Source organism: Lynx canadensis, chromosome A1 (assembly GCF_007474595.2).
Source record: "Lynx canadensis isolate LIC74 chromosome A1, mLynCan4.pri.v2, whole genome shotgun sequence".
NCBI classification, from domain to species: domain Eukaryota; kingdom Metazoa; phylum Chordata; class Mammalia; order Carnivora; family Felidae; genus Lynx; species Lynx canadensis.
This window is the reverse complement of record NC_044303.2, coordinates 232,653,525-232,676,136: the sequence shown is the minus strand read 5'-3', so window position 1 is coordinate 232,676,136 and position 22,612 is coordinate 232,653,525. Positions and strand designations below refer to the sequence as shown.

At 45.6% G+C, this 22,612-nt stretch overlaps 1 protein-coding gene and 1 non-coding gene across 2 annotated transcripts in view; one reads left to right on the top strand and one right to left on the bottom strand.

The window, feature by feature from the left end:
• Positions 1-3,671, bottom strand: part of SEMA5A (semaphorin 5A) — a 477,201-nt gene extending 473,530 nt beyond the window's left edge. The window contains exon 1 of the mRNA XM_030332665.1: positions 3,515-3,671. The gene's annotated coding sequence lies outside the window, so the exon portion shown is untranslated. The remainder of the gene's footprint in view (positions 1-3,514) is intronic.
• A 3,191-nt stretch (positions 3,672-6,862) lies between these two features.
• Positions 6,863-6,933, top strand: LOC115526955. The gene has a single exon (XR_003972808.1). It is a non-coding gene; the product is annotated as a small nucleolar RNA SNORD123 (small nucleolar RNA).
• The last annotated feature ends 15,679 nt before the right edge of the window (positions 6,934-22,612 follow it).

The following is a 22,612-nucleotide window of genomic DNA, read 5'->3' as shown; positions in this document are numbered from 1 at the left end:
TGATTTCATATATCCAGATAACCAATACCTAGCAAATTCATCAAAGAAATAATATCGATATATTTATCAAGCATACCAAAAGCCGCTTCTTCAAACTGCTTCCCTACGAGCTATTCCTCACCTGTCGAATTTACCATGATGATGCTACCACTTGGTGCAGGGATTAGAGACAGCAGATTGCCCCCTATCTACAGCAGATCATTTCTACAAGGCAGCAAGCAGGGTGATAAAAACTGGTAATTTTCGACAAAGCTTCTGCGTCTCAGTTCTAAAAGGTTGCTGGGAAACATATGTGAAAATGTCTGTGTTGTCAGCAACAATACACGAAGTAGGACAAACAACTCAAAGCACTTACATATACTCATCTCAGGACTCAAGAAAATAGTTCACTTTCTCTGCATAAATTTGCAAATAGATGCAGGTGGGCAGAAATGTACAAGGTTCCACACCACACACTTTGCACTTGGGCAGAACTCAATTTGTTAGATGCTGTAATTTACATTTTAAAAATTATTTAACACTAAACATAAAAATTTGTCACCTTGGTGTTATAATTATACCCTAAGCAATTGGTCTAAGTAACTATAGCAACAATTTCAGAAGCATTTTTAATACAACTTTGGTATAATTTTAGAATCAAGAATTATAGAGGATTTACTGCAGGATCCAGGACTACTTTTCTGAAACACTTGTACATAAATTCTACTACAGAAGTGCCTTCCTAGACTCAGACATATTCTAAACTAATTTGTTCTATCTTGCACACTGTATGATTGGCAATGCAAACCTTCTGAGATTATGTTCTTATCTCAGTTATTTCTAGAGTTCATAATTACTTGCTTAGGTGATGGACTGCCTTTTATACCTTTGGCTGGCCATTTAGCAAAGTTCTTTTTCACCCACTCCCACTTTCCTGTATGTTTATCACAACCAAAGCCTTCATCTCAATGACCTTGTAACCCAAAAGAAAGACCAACGTTGGAGTCATTCAAAATACTTATCAAGCTAATAAAAATTATGCAATGATTCAGTTAAGCAGCTCTCTCCAACACCAAGAGCATTCAACATAGTCCCATAGCTAGCGTACAACAAAGAAAAGTTTTTCAGTTTTAACATCTGTCCCTGAATTAAGAGTCTCCAGTGACTTTCAAGCAAGAGGTCTTACTGCAAAACCACGGATGGGTCTTCAGAAGGTTTGTGAACCCTCTAAAACTTAAGCAAAAGCTTACTCTGATGTGCATATATTCATTATGGCCCCAGAGCTGACAACTTTAACAACCATTGCACTGTATGTTTCTATGTTCCGTTCTATCCAGACATGCTGAAGAAACAATTTTAAAAGGAAACGGCAGTGAAGAATGCAGGTTTATTTTTACCAAATTCTGAACATCTCAGAAACTGCTTTTGGACAGAGACAAGCTTTACCACCCAAGAGACCAAAGTCTTTGCTCCCAGCAGGGATCTCGCAGCTGTTTGCCATTAAAACAACCAAATAAGTTAGTGTAATTCCTAAAAGGCACAAAATGATTAGTACCATCCATCTTCTCCCTATTAAGGAAAGTACGCATAGACTAAAAGCATGTAAAAGCAGGTACCAGTTCATCACCCCTGCGTTCCATGAGCGCACAAATGATTAGTGTGAACTTTCAACACCGTGGATGAGCTTCTATTTTGTGGTAAGGTTTTTACAAGAAAGAAACTCAAGGAAAAAGAAATCTGTGTTCCAAGTGGCCCAAACAATTACATGTCAGACTGCTTTTTCTTTAAAAACAAAATGAAAAATGGTTGGGATAAAAAAAAAAAAAATCCCTGTTTCCTCTGATACAAACACAGGCATAGACCAGAAAAGTTATTTGGGTAATACACGATTCCAGGTATTATCTCCCTGGACTGAAACTGGGAACTGGTCACTCAAAGGGGTGCATGATAAGCATTAACCCCTCTTCAACTATAAAATTGGCACAATTAGCAATTAACTTAATCCTAATTACATGTGACAAGTCTTGCCTAGTAAAGAATGTTCTTTTCTTTCTGTGTCTACTTAGGAAAGACTAACTGTGGAATGAATAAACATATCTGCTGTTTCCAAACTTGGCCTTTATGACAGAGCTCTTCTCGATAAGCTAACTGTGACATACGATTGCTTTTCTTGAAAGCAAGATGCCACAACCATGCGTAACTCCTGGCATTTTAACTAACATTCTCCAGAGGAACAGAACCTTGTCAGTACTAAACATACTGACAACACATTATTATTATTATTATTTACTTATTTATTTTTCTTTGAGTAAATAATCCCAAGGATGAAGACAGACGCATAGACAGAAGAGTTTGCAGGGATATGTTTGTCTCTGGAAGGAACCTTTCTCTAGACTTGTGTTTGGCAACCACCTTTCCTGTCGCTTCTCTAGCAAGGCTGACAGCTCCCTCGGTTGAAGGATCAGCTCCCCCCCCCCCCCCCCCACTCCCAAGATGTGACGAGTGCCCTTGTTTGTTGACTAGGACCCCCACCCACTGGCCCAGAGTACCTGCTCTCAGCATCCTGTCTCCCTCTTCCAGTGCTCGCTCTCAGCGCCCCCTGCCGGCAATCCCCGGGACGCCGCAGGCGCAGGAAAGTTAAATCCCAACTCTGAGCCGCCGCATCCAGGTACAAAGCAAGGAAAAAGGGCGAGGAGGTAGACGCGCTTCCCGCCAAAGCCCCGGGAATCCGGATCTGACCGCGCTAGGCCGGGCACTGGGCGCCGCGGGGAGGGAGCCCAGTCCACTCCTTGGCGACGGTTTCCCTGCACATCTCTGGAGGACCAGTTCCCTCCGGGGCCCAGATGTACCTCCGGCTCCGAAATCCTGAGCCAGGGGATGCGAAACCGTGGAGCCGCGAAGAAATGCCCGTGGAAAGGGACTCGCCTGGCGCTGCAAACCATCCGGCACTCCCGGGCCCCGGCAGCCCCAGCCTCATTCTCCCTCATTAAGCAAAGCGCTTGGCGGAGTTGAGCCCAAGTCCCACGGCCTCCCGGTCTCTCACACGCGCCGCAAAGCCCCCGTAACTCGAACAGGAAAATCTGCCCCAGCCGGCGGGGCTGCGAAGCCCAAGACCCCGGGACCCCAGCGCATCGCCCCCGACTACGCGAGCCCGGACGCGCGCCGGGTGCGCGCTCAGCCCCCCACTGCGCACCTTCCCTAGGTGGTGGGTAGGGGTCCCGCCTCGCCAACGCCAGATCGCCCGCCGCGTCGCTTCCGCTCCTTCCCTCAACGCGCTCCGACCTCGGCAAAGACAGGGACACAAACTTCCAGCCCGTGCACTAGCCCAAGTGTGGGTGCCCCGCACGGAGGGTCGTCCTAATCCCGTGCGCGCGGCCACCGGCTCTCCCCCGCCCAGCGCCTGCCAGACCGACCCCACCTGAGATCCACACGACCCACCCGCCGACCACTGCCGCCCCCGGGTCGCGCGGCCAGCAACGCTGCACGGTCGGGGCTGCGGCCACGGCCACGCGGGGACGGGGCGGGGGTCGCTCACCAGGTGCGAGGCGCGTTCCTCCTGCCAGTCATCCGGCGCCTGGGGCCCGAGCAGCTCTGAGGGTCCTCTTCGGTGCCCGGCGAGGAAAGTCGAGGCAGCGGCCGCCTCAGCCCCGTTACCACTTGCCCAAACCCACCCCCGCTCGCTGCGCTCCGGGCTGGGGGCGTCGGTTTGAGCGCCGGGCGCGCAGCCGGGCCGGGGGTGAGCAGGTTCGTGCTCAGCGGGGGCGACGGACCGGGAAAGGCAAAGTTGGGTGCCGGAGCCAGCTCTGCCAGGCAGCCACGGGTCGGAGAGGGGAGCCCCCCGGGAAGGGCCACACGGGCCGGGCCGCGCCTGCGGAGGGTGGGAGCCGCCGCCAGGCGAGGGCCGCGGCCGGCAGGGGGCTGCGGAGCCCACCCGCGGCGGGAGGACGCTGCGCGGGAGCGGGCTCAGCGAGAGCAGCCGCCGCCGGCGCCGCCTTCCCGGCGAGTAGAGAGGCGCGGGGCGCGCGGGCGGGGAGCTCGGGGCGGGAGCTCGGGGCCGCCTCGCCCCGCCCCCCCCCCCGCCCGGGCCCGCCCCCGCGGCCCTCCTCCGCCCCACCCCGCGCGGGTGAAACCCGAGCGCCCCACCCCGCGCCTGACCTCCCCGGGCCCCGCCCCCGCCGCTGCCCTTCCCGGGACGGGACCCCCTCCTCGCCCGCTTGCCCCCTGCACCCCAGCGGCCCCACTCCTTCCTCCCTGGTGCGAGTGCGCCCGAGCGTTCACTTTTCGGTGACTCCCTTTCCCCCGCCTCGCAGAGACTTTCCGTGGCTCCCCCTTCCCCCATCCGGCCTCTCAGACGTGGCTCCTGGAGGCAGGGGGGGTTGTGGGGGGGAGGAGGTATAAAGGGCGGGAGACCTCGCGGGCCGAGACCCGAGACGTGGCGCGCCCACCCTGCCGGCCTCATCTCCAGGTACGTGCGCGTCCCCCGGCCGAATCTGGCCATGTGGGGGGCGGGGGGGGGCAGGGGCGGCCTGGGCCTCCGGGACTCCGAGTTTGTGATTTTGTTCGTTTTGTGTGACATCCACATGCGTGCTCCGAGCTGGAAACTCCTAAAAGACCGAGGGTTGCTTCGGGTTCTTGGAGGAGCTATTTTAGGGTGCACCTCCCGGCTAGTTCGGCTGAACTTAAGTGGAATGAAGTTAGAGAAATGAACAAATCCGACCAACCAAGGGAGGCAAGTCAGGGGGGTCCCCAGGGAGCCACGCGGAAAAGAAAGCCTCGGATGGATAAAATCAACTTGTCCAATTCTGGACCAAATGTTACTTGTTGCACTTTTGTCGGATCTTTCGGCCTGTGGAGCAAGTGTAAAAGTGAAAAGATTCATGACTGGAAAGCATAGTACTTTTCAAAACGCCTAGAATTTGATACTTTGTTGCAAAACTTCCGTTTGGAACTCAGAGGGGTCGGGGGTCACTCTTCCCTCTGGATGGGGGTGGGGAACGGTATCTCTGGGCCCTGTTTATCCAGATCTGGGCCTCAGATGCCTCAGAAGGTGGCTTGGAAGTTTCCCTTGCATAAGGAAGTGCATGAATGCTCCCACCGCTGTCCCCTCTGCAGTGACATAGGATGCCCCTATGGCCCACATTCACACAGCCGCTACAGGGTCTGGTTCTTGGGATTTGTCTGACGCGGAAGGGCCCGGTGTGCCCTAACTGTGCCAGTGAGCTGATCTCTAAAACAAAGAACACATCCCTGGCTGTGAGGCGTGGTGGCTCACGCAGTAGCCACGTAGATCCAAGAGGAGGACAATAGAAATAAATACAAAGTGACATTGATTTGTCTTTATAGTCTAGAAATATTTTTTATATAAAAGATAATTCTGAATTGCTTTTCATAAAAGCAATTCTGAAGGTTTCCGTGGAAGCTCAACCCAGCCCCAGATCTCCAGTTTGTCTCTCTCACTGTGGGTACTCAAGGGCTCACTCGGATTTCCTGTAAGACATCCAGAGGAAATGTCAGTGTTGGAGGGCCTCTTTGAAGAAGGATTGTTTCCTGAGTTGTGCTGGGGGCACTCCGCCTGGTGCAGGGCAGCTGCCTGGCTCCTGGAGACTTAATGGAAAGCTTAACACTTCCTTCTGGGCTTGGCACGAAGGACACTTGCTCCTTCCTAACATTCCCATTGATTCTTCTGCCTACGTGGCACCAGGGCCTTGAAGCCCTCCCTGGGAGGAGGCTGGGCAAGGTCTAGCCTGGCTGTTCTGCTCCTGGGGGGCTGGCGGAAACGGAGGGATGACACTACCTTACGCCTGACCTTGCAGACTTTGAGTGAGTGAGGGGACCTGTAGAGCCCCCAGCCATCAGGAAAAAGGGAGGCAGAAATGAGGACCCATGTGTTTAGCTAATCCTTGTCAGTGCGCCTCAACATCATTACAGTTAAAGGCATGCACGCTTTAAAAAAAAATGCTTGGCATATAGAGAGTTAAGCACTGGGAAGAAAATAGCTTTCTACACCATACCCCAGGAGGGATCATAGCATCATGTTTAATATGTAACTTTATGTGTATGTGGGGCGGGAGTCGATTTTATATGCAATGTACGGGCTATAAGGAAGCAGTTAGAATATGTATATTTCATGATAACGAATTGCAAGCAAATTAATATTAAGAATGAGATAGTGCGTCCTTAGTTTAAAGTGAAATGGACCCACACTGCTGGTGATTTCACCTTGTTACCTGGGGAAAGCTCCTTTACTTCTCTGAGCTAGTCTTTTCATCTGGAGCTTAAACCAACCTGCTGGTAAGTGTGTCCTCTGTTGGCATGAAGGAGATAGGAGGCGATGAAAGTGAGACCCTCGCCGGGGGCCCAGCACAGAGGTGGGCTCTTTTTTTTTTTTTTTTTTTTAATTTATTTTGAGACAGAGCAGAGGAGGGGAAGAGAGAGAGGGAGAGAGGAAGAATTCCAAGCAGGCTCCACACTCATGAACTCATGAACTCCAAACTCATGAACTCCAAACTCATGAACGGTGAGATCATGACCAGGGCAGAAACCAAGAGCCGTATGCTCAACCGACTGAGCCACCCAGGCGCTCCAGAAGTAGGCTCTGCACAAAGAAAATTATTTTAAAGAATCCATAGATTTCCTTTTTCCAAATGAAATTTCTGAGGCTTTTTTTTCTTTCTTTGAGAAGTCATTCCTCATTGAAGAACTACCTATCTGAAGCTGCTTCTCATCGCACCGTAAAGCTAGAGGTGATAATTTCAAAACAAAACTGTTTAGTTCTCTTCTTTCAGGATAAAATGATAGCTCTCCTTGGACTGATTTTGATGAGCCATGCACATAATGCAAAAAAAAAAAAAAAAAAAGATATGAGAAACCTAGCCCAACACTTGGTGAAAATGATGAACCGTGGGGCGCTGATTTCATGTGACTTGAAAAACGCCATCCATTTCCTGATTCACCTTAATTTCTGTGTGGAGATGTGGGGGATCTCTTACGTCTCTGAAATAAGTAACCAGTGTTGTCTCCTCTTTGTGTCTCTCCCTTCCGACTGAATTCCAGCCACGTCGCTGCCCTGCCTCCTCTGTCGAGCGGAGCCCAGATCGCCACCCAGAAGAGGCGAAGATGTGGCCGTAGGTCAGGAACGCCCTCAAAGGGAAACCTGGATATTTGTGATCTTTACGCCGCGAGGAGATAGTATGAATGTCATGAAAAACCTCCGTCCAGAAATCGTGGTCTCCAGGCGTCTGCATCGTCACTGGCTTTTCCTACAGAGGAGCCAGGGACAACATATCACAGTCCTCAACCACAGTGTTCTTGCACCCTGGTCTTCTTTCTTTTAGATCCATGGCTTTCAAGGATTCATTGAACTGCTGGGTCATCTGATCAACCCCATCAGTGTTTCTTTGTTTGCAGATGGCCACATTTTGGTGAAAAGATAGGCCATTTGATGCCACGCTAGGATTGCCTAGTGCTCTTTGTTGTTCATGTATGTAAAGACCCATGATTATGGCTACAGGTGATGCAGACTTAAGTTTTGAGAGGTGAGGCATCTCCGGGTCGGCAGAGCTTAGGGTGTCCTCAGCCCCTACTCAAGTCCCTGGAGCTTCACCAGAAACTCTTTAGGGTTCTTTTACCCAAGAAAGGCTCACCACCGCCCTTTATGTAGCAGCCCGCTCCCCCGTAAGCAGACCAGTTTTATTCAAAAACAGCAGCCCGGAAACCAGGACGCAATAGAAAGAAAATATGTCTGGCACATGTGAGAAGGAGCACACGTGGGCACCGTACAAGGGGCAGGTGCCTGGACCTTACATAGAAGGACTGGATCCTCTCTGTGGGCACCTGCTCTCAGCCCTCTGCCAGTCTGCGCCCTGGACACTCATCCTCTCCATTTCTCTAAGTTTCCACCCAAGTCCAACCAGAGCCTGCCTCGAGCTTCCCTTGTCTGGTCAGAGAAACATGCGTTGCCCCTGGCACCTGGGCCGTGGAGGTTGACCCAGCACAGCTTGACCTTCACACGACCCAGGTGAGTTCTTATCTGGGAACGCCCTGGAATTAATTCCACAGGTGAAAAACGCCTCATGGCTACATTCAGGGAGGCAGCCTACTTAAAGCCCGCCTGCTAAGAGCCACTGCAAAAACTGAAGGATACAACAGCCCGAGGCTACATTCAGTGAGAAGGGCTCACTTAGTTTTCACTCAGAAAAGTTTAGTAATTCATCTTGCTTCCAGGAAGGGCCTGGTAACAGAAGACACTGCATATTACTTTAGTAAAACTTTTGCTTTTACTTCTGTGTATCCAGAGGACCAAAGTAGATTAGAGATCTGCAAGTATTTTTGCCTTTTCTTTATGGTTGAATTTCTACCAACCCAATTTCCGTAAAAAAAAAAAGAAAGAAAAGAAAAAGTAAAAAATATCCATGCTCAAAACACCTGAAGTCATTTTCTTTTTTTTAATAAGTATAGGGGAGAAGGAAAAAGCTAGGTTTAAAAGATTCTTGGAATACCTAGAGGAAATACAGATGGTTTATAGCATGGAAATAAGCATCCGTATGGTTTCCTAAGTGGTATTTTCTGACATTGGGCCTTGTATGTATCTCGTATCTACAAGCAAATAATTGCTATGCTGGAATCCATGTTCTTTTTATTCCTCTGTCTTTGGAAATAGAGCTTTGGGGGGAACTAAGTCCCTTTGGAAATATATTTTCAAAAATAATGTGAGCCCTACATAGATTTAGGATAAAATACAAATTGGTCTGCCTCTTTATTCCATCATTCAACGAGGAGATTAACTCGTAATGACCTTGAGTTCAATGAAAAGAGTATCTACTAAGTGAAATTGAACCAATGGGCAAAGTGTCTCCTGAATCCTGCAGCAAATCAGGGGAAGACGAGCTGTCAAGGGTCCTGTTGCCCATCTGTCAAGTCTCATTACAGACCCTTCCTTTCATTCCTATTGCTGTCGCCTTAATTCAGAATGTCAACTTCTCTCACCCTGAATCCCACCACCTCATACTGGTCTCCCTGCGGCTCTCAGTCTATAACGCACACCTCAGTGACCATCTTCAAACAGCAATCCAAATGGTCCTTAATAACACAGACTTCCTTGTTTTATTTGAATTGCAATCTGCCCAGCTTAAAAAAGAAATTCCTGAAGCTAGGTGAGACCATGGAACTTAGCTGTGACAAATAAGACGTAAGTGGGTGCAGCTCCAAGTACAGCTTCATAAAAGGGGCCAACGATGAACACCATGATTTTTCATGCCTTTCCCTCTCCATGGGGATTTCTGCCTGGAACTTGATTGTGGTAGCTGAAGTTCCAGCCACCATCCTGGACTGGAAGGTAACCTTGATGATACAAACCATGAGACAAAGACAGTAGAGCTAAAAAATAGAGCCTAAATGCCTGGTGACCCTATGGAACCCCCATGTCCGCCTAGAATAGCCTAGCTCCAAACCATAACATGAGAAAGAAATAACATTCCCTTTTGTCTATCCAGCATTGTTTCTGTTCTGGATTTATCAGGTCCCTGCTGTCTTCCCTCCTCCCCTCCCTCATTCTTTGCTTTCCCTCTTTCAACCAGGATTGTTGCATAGCATGTGCCCAGCATATGGCTGCATATTAGGAACAGAATAGAGAGAAACCGAGAAGATCCCTGTCCTTTCAGGACAAGCATCATCAACAAAATGGCATTTGAGCTGACATTTAAAGGATGATTAGTGACTTAACGAGAAACGGGGTCATTCAGGGGAAGAGAGTGAGATCCAGGGAAGAGTGGAAATATTAACTTTAGAATTTAACTCAAACACACTCGTTAAAATGCCAGGGAGAGTAATAGTAATTGCAGAAGAACAGCAATGGGTACAATCTTATTAAACAGTAGAGAGGAAAAAGATGAAATAAGGGAATTTGATCAATCCAGTAAAAGGCTGGAAAGAGAAGGAAGACAGAAATGGAAAAAAAAATGCAGAGTGGAACGAACTAGTAGAAATTGGTAACCTCGTAACATTGCATTATAGCAGAATGCAGAGAAATACGATGGGAAAAGATACATCAGGCAATATCAGTCACAAAAACTAGTTTACAAATCCCAATATCAGAAAACTGGATTCTAAAACAAAATTCTTTTCAGTAAAAATATTCACCATTGAAAAAAATTCAGCTCATTAGGAAATACAAATATGTATGCAACTAACAAAATGGCTTCAAAATATAAAAGGTAGGGACACCTGGGTAGCTCAGTCAGTTAAGCACCTGACTCTACTTCAGCTCATGTCATGATCTCCCAGGTTTATGAGATCGAGCCCACATAAGGTCTGTGCTGACAGTGCAGAGCCTGCTTGGGATTCTCGCCCTTTCTCTCTCCCTCTCTGTCTGTCTCTCTCAGAATAAATAAACTTTAACAAAAACAAAATGAAAAAACAATAGAAACATATAGATACATACATAATATATATACATATATATGTATGATGAAGCACAATCCTGCCACTAATTGATAAATCCAAGGGGAAAAATAGCATGAATTTAGATATCCTAAAAAAAGCAATTAGCAAAATTATTCTAATAGAAGTACTAAATACTCAGGCAAGATTTACAAAACTTAAGCAAGTCTGGGTGGGGCCACAAAGCAAGCCTCGGTGAATTTTGAATAATCTGCATCATGCGATTAGGTTACAAATTAATAATTTAAAAATAATTGAGGAAACTTACATTTGTCAGTTGTAAGCCACATTGCCAGTAGCATGTGTGACAAAGAAATGGTAACGGAAGTCAGGAAAATTCGTATGTTGTATGAAAATGGAACATTTAAAACTTACATAATGTAGCTAAAGTAGTATTTACAGAGAAATTTAGCCTTGAGCACTTGTATTAGGAAAGAGGCGCTGAAATTAACAAGACAAATTCTCAACTCATTAGGAACAAAGCAAGGGAAAGAACATAGTTATTAATATCACATGTTAATAAGATAAACTACGAAGTTACAAGACAGCAAAACTAAGCTGTTTAAAAATAATAAAATACCAATAAAATAAGCAAACATCTGGCAAGGTATAATTCACTAGAAATTTAGCTTTAGGAAACTAAAAAAGTGAAAATCCAAATACATTTATCACCAGTAAAGAAACTGAGTCAGTAAGCAAACAGCAAGTAAAATAAACAAGATGGATGATTTTCTAGGAAGATTCTACCAAATATTCAAGGCACAATTAATCCCTATTTTATAAAAGTTATTCCAGTGCATGGAAAAATGATAGGCCAAACTCCCCCCAATTCAAGGCTGTTTTATCATTAGAAAATATATCAATATAAATCACCTCTTCAGAATTAAGAAGAAGAAAAACCATATGATCATTTCAATAGCTACTTAATGTACTTCTATGAAATTCAATGTACATTTGTCATTTAAGAAATACTTCTTGGCTTTTGGATTAGTAATACGAAGGAAGTTGCCCAATTTGATAGACTATCTTTCAAAAACAGAATCCACAAAAAACTTGACATTTAATCATGAGAAGTTGGAGACGTTCAGTTGAAAAGAAATCCAAGACAAGCAAGCACATTTCTATCCTTCCATGTGACACTGAAACCATGATTGTAAAGGAAGAAACAAACTTAATCTCAAACAATAGAATTGTCTCCAGCGAAGCCACTTAAGAACATCTACAGATAAGTAATTAGAATAGAGAGAAAGTCTGCAAATTTGTTACAAAAAATCTCAATATATAAATCCATTTGGCTCCCATAAACCAGAAGCCAAGATAAGAAAATATAATACAGAAAAATTAACATTAACAAAAAAAAAAAAATCGGTATGTTACCTAAGTAATTTTGGCAAGAGGTATGTTGGACCTCTGTGAAAACCTATAAAACTAAGTTTAAATATCTTAAAGAAAAAAATAAGATCTTCAAAAGTATCAAAATAAATTGATGCTATCCCATATCTGTGTGGAGTGATTCAGTATTTATAATGTCTTGAATATGAACTATTCATTCAGAAATATCCACGCTCCCCAAATTCATCCATAGATACAATGGAGATCCAATCAGAATTTCAACTGGCTACATGGAACTTAAGTAGACCCTCACAGTGGTAAGCAGAGCAAAGGCAAATGTCTAAGAGTGATTAAAGAATTTCTGCAGGGGTGCCAGGGTGGCTCAATCGGTTAAGTGTCCAACTCTTGATATCAGCTCAGGTCATGATCTCATGGTTCGTGAGTTCGAGCCCCACATCGGGCTTTGCACTGGCAGCACACAGTCTGCTTGGGATTCTCTCTCTCTCTCTCTCTCTCTCTCTGCCCCTTCCCCTCTCATATGTCTCTCCCTCTCTCTCCCTCTCCCTCTCTTCTCTCCCTCTCTCTCTCTCTCTCTCCCTCTCTTTCTCTCTCGAAATAAATTTTAAAATAAATAAACTTAAAAAAATAATTTCTGCAGAAAATGAACAAGGAAGGTAATCAATATTGTTCATAAAGCTACAGAAATTGAGGCATTGAGATATTGGCATGGGGACAAAGTGAGCAATGTAACAGAGGGCCCATGAAGAGACCCACCTATATGCTATCTTTGATATGTTACAAAGGGGCCCACTGGGGAGAGGTGCAACTCAATAAATGAGTCTAAGACAGTTGAGGACCGTGATGTAAAAACACCGAATCAGATACCCACCTTAAGCCATTTACAGAAATAACTTCAAAGTAGATTAAAGCCAACACGAGAAACAAAACATTAAAACATTTAGGAAAATGTATAAGAAGCTATCTGTATGACCTCTGGGGGGGAAGCAGTTCTCAAAATAAGATACAAAGAACAGCCACGCAGAAACGAAAAAAATCAAAATAGCAAACAACATTAAAGTTTAGAACTTCCATGTGATGAAATACAACTTAAGCGCAAGCCATAGCTGGCAGAAATTTCCGTGCATACAAATGACAAAAAATGGCAGACAGAATATGTTTTCAAAGTCCTACCAATCCACTGGAGAAGGAGGAAATGAGAGGAAACTGTGCAAACGAAGCAGGAAGTTTCCTCGATGGCCAATAAACAGAAGAATAGAATAAAACCTCCCGAATCGTGCTAGAAATGTAATTAAAAGAAGGTGGTGGCGTGTCATACCAATCAGACTGACAGCAGTGAAAAAGTCTGGCAATACCAGCTGTCATCACATACTGGTCAGGGAAGCTATAGAGGTAGAAAATGGTACGATCACTTGGGAAGGCATTTTGGCCGCTCTTGTAACGTTGAAAATGGACACTCCATATAGCCCAGTTAGCAAAGTTGCAGAGGATATGTAGTACACTGCCAGTTTGTATAAAGTATTAAAACTAAAATAAATCATATCTATGTAATGTCTGGATACATACACAGCAGTGAAATAGCATACAGAACTGATGGACACTAAATTCAGGTTGTTTATTCCTGGGCAGATGGGAGGGAGATCATGGGAAGATAAGGGTTGCCAACTTTATCTGTGCTTCTGTTTTCCATGAAAAAAGAAATAAGGTATGAAGCAAATATTGAAAAATGTTAAGGTTGGATAGAGTCGGTTCGGTGGGTGTTCATTAGATTATTATCCTTTCCCGTATGCTCATAAGATTTCATAATTCAATAAAAAAGTTTAATGGGAAGTAAAGAAGTAGAGACAGTAGGCAAAAGAAAGCTCATTAGAGCAGTTTTGTCCTGAAGAAGAACAAAGAAACTGGTAGCAGCTGGAGGGACATGAGCACACAGGGCTATTTTTAAAAGTGGGTCATTTCAAGCATATTTATACATTGACTGAAATACCTTCATGGACAAAGAAATTGACGGTGTACTAGAGAAAGAAGGTGATTGTAGGAACAAAGGCCTCGGAAAGATAAGAGGCAGTAGAATTTGGGTTTGGAGAGAATAGGGGTTGTCTCAGCATTGTCCTGGGAGAGAGGACCACATAGAGATGGAAGTTTTGTTTGTGCAGAGGAAGGCCTGTCCCTCTAAGAACTTTTGTTTTCCGAATGATGTATAAGGTCAGATTCACATGAGAAGTAGGGAGAGGGCGTCAGCGTTGAGAAGAGAAGAGAAGGGAAGCTACGAAGCCAACGTCCCGGAAATCGAGAAAACAAACTTATTGGAATCTCCATGCTACGCTGAATGACCAGCTGAGTCCTGTGGTCATCATCCTCAAATGAGCTCCGTCCACATGCTGGGATTTTCTCCAGCAAAGTTCAGCAGCTCAGGCGCTGGTGCAGAGAAGGCCAAAGATTGGGTCCCACCAGGAGATGGTTTCCCCAGGCAACGGAAAAAGAGAAGAAGCAGGAGAAGGATGTTCGCAAAGAAGTGACTTTAAGGGTAGTCATACAGTGTAAGCTAAGTAAAAGGACACGGTGACAAAAATAAAGATGGTGTCAGTGGACTGGAGAATAAGATGAGGTCAAGGAATCATTGCACTGGGAGCCTGGAGAAGGATCCCCAGAAGTTGTTATGGGGGGAGGGTAGGTTAAGGAGGTGCAGTGGTCCAAGATTTGTCCATGACAATGGGACCAGAGCTGGAGAAGTTTATGGTTGTTGCAGGTTATTGTAGGAGGGCAGGTGGGTCATGGAAGAAAGCCAGCCTCTTGGATGTGTGATGAATATAGAGATCAAAGTCACTAAGAGGAATCTTTAGTGAATGAGGTAGAGTGACACAGGAAGTTCGGGAGACAACCGTGGGGAAAAGGGGGCACTGCTGTGTTCATCTCACAGTTTGAAAATGCGGTTCAGAGAGAACGTGCCTCTAGGAAGCAGCTTGCAAAAATAACCAGAGGAACCCAGAAGTGTCTGACTTCAAACTCCATATTCTCTTCCTGTACCAATCTCCTTGTGCAAGTTTCGACACAGTAAACTTGAATAACTATACAATGGAATTTGATGTTAATCTTCCAGTACCTTCTCTGGACAGAGCTGGTCATCACGACCCTTAACTGATGTGACTAATCAGGAATATTTGGGGAGTTTTCTCACATACACAAGCCCAGGCTGACCCTGCACCTAGTGATCAGTCTCTAGGGGATGTGTGCAAACCTATGATTTTGAAAAAGCTCCCGAAATGAGTCTGATACACGGGTACTTAACAAACATTAACCTCAGGTTATTGTCAGCACAAAAGCTCACCTGTCTTTAAAGCAGAAATGTTCTGATATTCCTGAGAAAGAAATGATCCAAGAGAACAAAGACTTAAGGGCCCAGTTGTGTTTTTCTATCCATGTCTACGCTATGGCTCTTGTTCCAAGTACTCTATATAGCAACTCATTCCATATTAAGCTGTATTGAGAGATATGTTTTCCTGTTCAGAATCTTATGTTTTCACAGAACATTCTTAATATTTGTTTGTCTTGCTTAAAGATTCGCTAAAATACCAACTTTCACCAATAGGTTTCTATAAAATGTTTTGCTTATCTGTAATATCTTCTGTAAAATGTTGCCAACTTTATTACTCTAGAGATGGCCAATCTTATGGGGATCTCTCTTTTGTCTGTCTGTCGGTCTCTCCCTTTCTCTCTCTCACTCACACACACACACACACACACACACACACACACCTCTTCTCTTCTGCTAAGATCAGATTTTCCAGCTTTGTGCATAATCAAAGGGATAGCAACTGGGAGAAAATTTCCCACTGAGTAGCACCAAGAAAGAGCATTTTGACCACTGTTTACTTCCCTTCTATCCTTACTTCCACGAGCTCAACCAGCACAGACATGATTATTTAATTATGCCAGTATGAGAGCTACAATATTTATTTCACCTTTCCCTGCCCCCAGGAGATGATGTCATTCCGACTCGCCCCAGGAAAACATGTCAGGATCTTGGGCAGGTGAGGAAATGGCGTGCGGTTTTACCTTGTTCCTAAAAAATTGTGCCGCACCTTCCAACTTCCACCCAGTTCAATCATGGTACATGAGTAGGCTGGGTTGTCTTCTGTTTCATTCCCTAGCTCCTTGTGCAGTGCACAGGACATGATTCATCCAAATGTGATGACTGCATCGGTGAAGTCACAGACATCTGAGGCTTCGGCAGTCCTCAGTGAAGTGGACTCCCAGCGTGCCATTCACGTCCTGCTAGAAGGCGTAGGTGGGATTCAGACAGCACTGCTGGGGGTATTGGAGGCTGGATCCTCACCACCTGCACTACTAGGCCAGGAATTGCAAACTTTGCCTATGAAGGCCAGGTAGGAAATATTTAGGCTCTGTGTAAATATGCGATCTCTGTTGCAATTCAAATACATAGACCAGTTGGGTTTCGATAACACTTCATTTACAGAAGCGGGGGTGGGGGGGTGGGGACATCGCCTCCCGCCCTGGGTTGGTCATTGAGACCTGCTCGAGACCGACGGTGGTAAACTTGAGGTTGCCTCAGAATCATCAGAAGGGCTCATTAGAACCAAGCTGGTGGCCAACACCCTCTTGAATTTTCTGATTCAGTAGGTCTTGAGTGAGGCCCAAGGCTTTCCGTCGTCAGTCTGTCTCCAGGTGATTCTGGTACGCAGGGTTGGGGACCACGCATTAAGAACCACTGCCCAGAGCAATATTAATACACATAGCCTGCACGTCACCTCTTGAAAGCAAATCAGAATTAATAGAACATCTTGCCTTTCCTATGACTAAGTCCCTATCCTGTCCTTCTCCTTGCAGTCTTTATTCAGGAATTTTTGTTTTCTGGAACATCAGCTCTTTCCGACAGGGATTCTGAAGAATCCTGTCTTGTCATTCACAGTGCCTGGCATAGTGGCTTAGGTGCTCAAACATGTTTGCTTGGAGAATGAAAATAAAATGAATGGCTGTATTGCTGGGTTAGATTAGTTCCAACAATTTTAAAAATGTGATAAAAATACTAAGGATTTGGGTATATTGCTCTGACTCAGAGAATAACATTAACCCGTGGGGAAAAATCGTTTGTATTGAACAGTAGCTCATTTTTTCCAGTTCACACATTTAAGGAAAATCTACATTTTGAAGATGGTCCTGAGTTTTGTCCCAGTCATATTAAATGTAGCCTGCATTGAGTTATGAGTCTCCATCAGAAGAAACTCTTGCCTGTCAAGAGATTGTTCCTTCGAGATTGGGGACGAAAGGAGATTCAGGCTATAGGTTTCACAAAAGGCAGTACCAACCTAGGCAATAAATGATCTTACGGTGGAAAGATTGGGATCAGCCTGACTGGACATGTCCAGAAATAGCTAGAGCAGAGGACCGCCTGCCCGGACTGATTTCCCCCTCGGGGTAAATAGCCAGGTGTCAGGCGAGGACCAAGGCACGTACGAATCTCAATGCTTTGGTGGAACCATAGAGGCATCAGGGCCCCGTGGTTCCCTTGATTTAGAAAACCGGCTGGGAAATTAAAATGTCCTCCGAACGATTTGAATTGGGAAGAAGACAACCTCATTTAGTTTCAGAGCGTGACTTTTCTCCCCGCCACACCCCCAATTCTGAGAGAACCCGACCACAGTAGCCAAATGTAAAGGCCACTTGCTGTCTGCAGTAGGCATGCATCAGGGCTTTCCGGCGTCCAAATGTTCATTTCAACTGACAAAACACTCTCGGCACTTTAATTTTATTTCATAACGAACAGGCAAACTTAACTTCTAAGCATTTTTATTCCGAGTTTAATGGCTCACACTCCCGAGGTCGGCAAGCAGATGGAGTTGAAGACGAGAATGTATAATTGCAGATCATGAAACTGCAAAATTAATATTACTTTGTTAATGTCAAGATAAGATTTGAGAGCCAGAAGGGATTTTCAAGATCATTGATCTTAAACCTCATCACACACAGGAAGACAGTGAGGCGGAGGGATGGCGTGTCCTTCCCAGACTCACAGAGCCAGCAAGGGACAGAAGTACGTGTGATGCCGCCTCCCGGCACCCAAGCCAGTCCTCCGGCTCCTGGGCTCCACTCTCCCCATTGACTCCTTTACCAGAAAGGGGCTCTCATTTTTCCTCTGCTGCTTTACCTTCCAGTGTACATGTATGGGAGAAAGAGCGAGAGAACGTGTGCACATCTGCGATGGTTATTTGGCTATAAATTTTAATTTAGTGCGCCGTTTTGCGATATTTCAGAATTTACTTTGATGTGTTAACAGAACATCAAACAAAATCCCCGATGGCATGAATCAAGAATGACTTACCCCCACTACGTGTAGTAGTAATGAGGATCTGATTGGGCCGTATATGACAGAGACCCAAAATGACAGGCACCAAAACCCTGGAGGTTTCCAGGTGTAGGGAAAAGCCAGAGAGCTGTCATGATGATAATACCTCACACATACGTCAGGGGCCTGGTTCCTTCTCTCCATAGCTCTGCAATTCTTAGACGGCTTCCCATGTGTTCGTGGGTTAGCATGGTTAACTACCACCCTAGAAATTCTAGCCAGGAGGGAAGGGAGAGGAGAAAGGAGAAAGGGGGTGCACAATCCTTCCCTTGTGCCCATGCCCGGGAAGCTGCACCCGCGTTTCCCTGATTGGAACTTAGTTAAGGGGTCATCAGACTTAGGTTCTGGGTAGCCACATGCCCAGCTAAACATAGTTTATAGCATTACATACTACAGAAGAAACAGCGGTTACTGCTTTCTGCCATAGTTGGCCACTCTGGCCATCCACATATCTGTGCCTACCCATCTTGTCACGTGAAGAACCCAGTACCCAAAGCAGGCAATCCCTAAGTCTCATATTGTGAGTTTATGGCACCTACATGACATGGTCCCCCACAGGGTTGGTCCCCTCAGGTTAGCTATAAACTAAAAGATAAGTTTCCTGCCCATTCATCACATCTAGTATGTAATGGTGGAGCGGGAGCAGAAGACCTCAATGGAAAAAACGGCTCCCACTACTGATCAGCACGGGAGTTTTGACCTGCTCCGTTTCCGAGCTGGGCCGGTTCACCCCTCCGTAGGCAACCTGGTGGTCCCCAGCTCCCAGGAGTTCACCATATTGATGCCCAAATGTCCATCAACTGATGAATGGATAAAGAAATGGTGGTTGATATCCACAATGGAATACTACTTGGCAAAGAGAAAGAATGAGATCTGGCCTTTTGTAGCAACGTGGATGGAACTGGAGAGTGTGATGCTAAGAGAAATATGTCATCCAGGGAAAGATGGGTACCATATGTTTTCACTCTTATGTGGATCCTGAGAAACTTAACAGAAGATCGTGGGGGAGGGGAAGGGAAAAAAAAGTTAGAGAGGGAGGGAGCCAAACCATAAGAGACTCTTAAAACCTGAGAACAATCTGAGGGTTGACGGGGGCGGGTGGGAGGGAGGGGAGGGTGGGTGAGGGGCACTGAGGAGGGCACCTGTTGGGATGAGCACTGGGTGTTGTATGGAAACCAATTGGACAATAAATTTCATATTTACAAAAAAAAGAAAAGTCTCCCAAAGAAAGACAAATAACAGCGACAGGGACTTACTAGTTTATAAATCCTTCTTTTTTTTTTTTTTTTTTAATTTTTTTTTTCAACGTTTATTTATTTTTGGGACAGAGAGAGACAGAGCATGAACGGGGGAGGGGCAGAGAGAGAGGGAGACACAGAATCGGAAACAGGCTCCAGGCTCTGAGCAGTCAGCACAGAGCCCGACGCGGGGCTCGAACTCACGGACCGCGAGATCGTGACCTGGCTGAAGTCGGACGCTTAACCGACTGCGCCACCCAGGCGCCCCTATAAATCCTTCTGAAGAGCCTCTGCCCACGAGTGGTGTCACTTCCTTGGTCACCCTCCGGCAGACCTCTCTGGAAGAGCACCCTTGTCCATGGTCTCCCCTGGCCCCTGGCTTTGTCTGCTGAGAGCGCCCCGCTGGTGTCTCTGTGGTCCAGCTGGGACGTGCGCAACTTTCCACAGTGGGAGGCGGTGGGTCACCAGTCACATACTTATGCAGCCTTGCCTGGTGGCTTCGTTGGCAACAACATTTCTCAAAAACTTAGCGGGGACTGCCACTTAAACCTTTAAAATTCAGCATTTTTATTTCTTTGCCTCTGTGCTCTGCCAAAATCCCTTTCAAGTACATGGGGATAACTCAAGAGCGTCTGGAACAATAGCCTTGATGGGAAGGAAATTTCCTTCTGATGTCCCATTGTCTGACAGGAAGATTCTTGTCTGGGGAACGAGAGAACAATCTCTGATTACCCTGCCTCCTGCCTTGCAGTCCCAATGCGCCGCCTCCTGTCACCGGTTCAGTCTGGGGTAGAGTTTGGATTTATCAACCCTACAAAGTCCCAAGAGGACACTCCCTCCACTCGGTTGACGATATGGAAGTGAGTCTGTACCTCCTGAAGGAACGTGACTTAGCAGAGCTATGTTCCTTCCGTTTTTGTTTACCGTCTGGCTGACTTCATTTTAATTCACCTCTTACGGATCAGGTAGCAACCTGAATGCACCAACCTTCTGAATTTTCTGACCCTTTCCCCGTTAGTGATAGAATGTGTTCTGCCTCCCAAGATATTGTAGATGACCACACCCCTGAATGTTTGGTCCACCCAGAACCAGGATCACCAGCTTCCCAGTTACTAAGATCTGTGTCTTCACCACCCACTATCAAAATGTTTCCTCTAGGGCTGCTTGGGTGGCTCAGTTGGTTAAGCATCAGACTCTTGATTTAGGCTCGGGTCATGATCCCAGGATCGTAGGATCGAGCCCCGCGCTGGGCTCCACGCTCAGCTTGGAGCCTGCTTAATATTCTCCCTCTCTCTCTCTCTCTCTCTCTCTCTCCCTCTGCCCTCTCCCAACTCACACTCTCTCTTTCTCTCTTCTCTCTCAAAAAAAAAAAAAAGTTTCCTCTAAGCCAATGACATCCATTTTAGGTCCTCACAAAGCCAACATTGTACCTCTAGTCTGGTCTATAGATTTCGGAGTGGGAGAGAGCATCCCAAGTGATGGTGACATAAGCCCAGAAGGAGTTTAGCTCCTTCTCACATAAGATCTGAACTGCTCCACAAGACTGTGCTCCACAAGGCTCGTCAGGCACCCAGGCTCCTTCTTCCTTGTCGCTCTGCCATGCCTCGGCGATTGTCTTGCCTTCATGGTCCAACCTTTCTTACCACTATATCCACCAGTAATGTGGGAGAAAGAGGGACGATATGCCTTTGTTTGTTGGCACAGCTGGGAGATTTCACCCATCCTTTCTGTTCAATCCCATTATTCAGAGTTTAACCTCGAGAATAAACTCACTTTTCGGTATGGCTTGGTGCCCAGACAAAACTCCGGGTTTTTATTGCTATAGAAGGAGGGGAAGTCAGTATTGTGGGGCTTGAGTAGTGTCTGCCACATGGTAGAATCTGTTTAAGGTTAAGCATAAATATCTAGGAAATAACCTATAATTAGTTTATAGATGTAATCGCAGTGTGACTATGCTAAATCTCCCCTATCTGAAATATTGCTGGTATTACCACCGAGAACGTTATGGGAAATTCCTTATCCAGACCTTTAGGGTGACCTGATCCTTTACTGTCATTTGAGTTTCCCTTTATTCCCAAACAGGGGGGATCCATGCTGGCTTCCATCAGACCAGGCTCTCATATCTGAAATGATACTGAATGAATACATGTTTAGGTAACTGTTCAAAGTTCATATTTTGGATACATCCAGTTGAACTCATTTTTATTTTCAATGGATATAATTTCATTGCTAGAATGTACATGATCTTTTTTATAAAAACAGTGAGCTTGTTTTCTGTTTTCCTCGGGGCATCAGTCCACTGGAGTATGCTAATTTTATTATCAGTGCCCTATTATTCTAGTGTAGTCTGAAGCTACTGTTTGTGTTTTTTGCTGGCTCATGCACATGGTATATTGTTCCTTTTGTGATTCTTGGGTTTAGATTGTGAGTTTGTGCTCAGTGGGGTTTTATCTGTGAAAATCCTGAGTGCCTCAGATTAAAATGTGTCCCTTGGAAAGGGTGTTGGACATCCTAGGATTGAAACCAGACTGGGACTCCTTTGTTGTTGTTCAGTTCTTCCTTTGGGGATCCCAAACTTTAGGCAAAATCTGCATGAAAAAAATCTCATGGTTGTAATTTTTAAGCAAGGGGAGAGTTCATCTCACCATGAACCCAGGAGGAGACAGCTTTATTATCTCTTTGCTAGGGAGTGGATGTTTTACATACTCTTTCAAGGAGAATGTAGACAATCCATAGGGCTGGTTTTCAGCGTGGAGGTGGGAGGAACAATTTTATCACATCACCTTGCATGTCTCCAGGCCTTTTTCTTTTTATTTATTTATTTTTATTATATGAAATTTATTGTCAAATTAGTTTCCATACAACACCCAGCGCTCATCCCAAAAGATGCCCTCTCCAATGCCCATCACCTACCCTCCCCTCCCTCCCACCCCCCATCAACCCTCAGTTTGTTCTCAGTTTTTAAGAGTCTTTTATGCTTTCACTTTCTCTCCCACTCTAACCTTTTTTTTTCTTTTTTTTCCTTATTTTCTGTGACGTCGAAATCTGAACCCTTGATCATTGGTTCCCAAGATAGGCACGCCCCACTGTTCCCTTCCCCAATTCACACAGTTAAACCAACAGAGTTTCTACTGCCTTTATTTTTAGTGCTTGGGAGTTTCCTTACCTTCTTGAGAGCTTAGCTGTGCAGTTTAGAGAACTTTATTTGTATCCAGAGTTTTCAGTATCTATGGCGGGCGGGGTG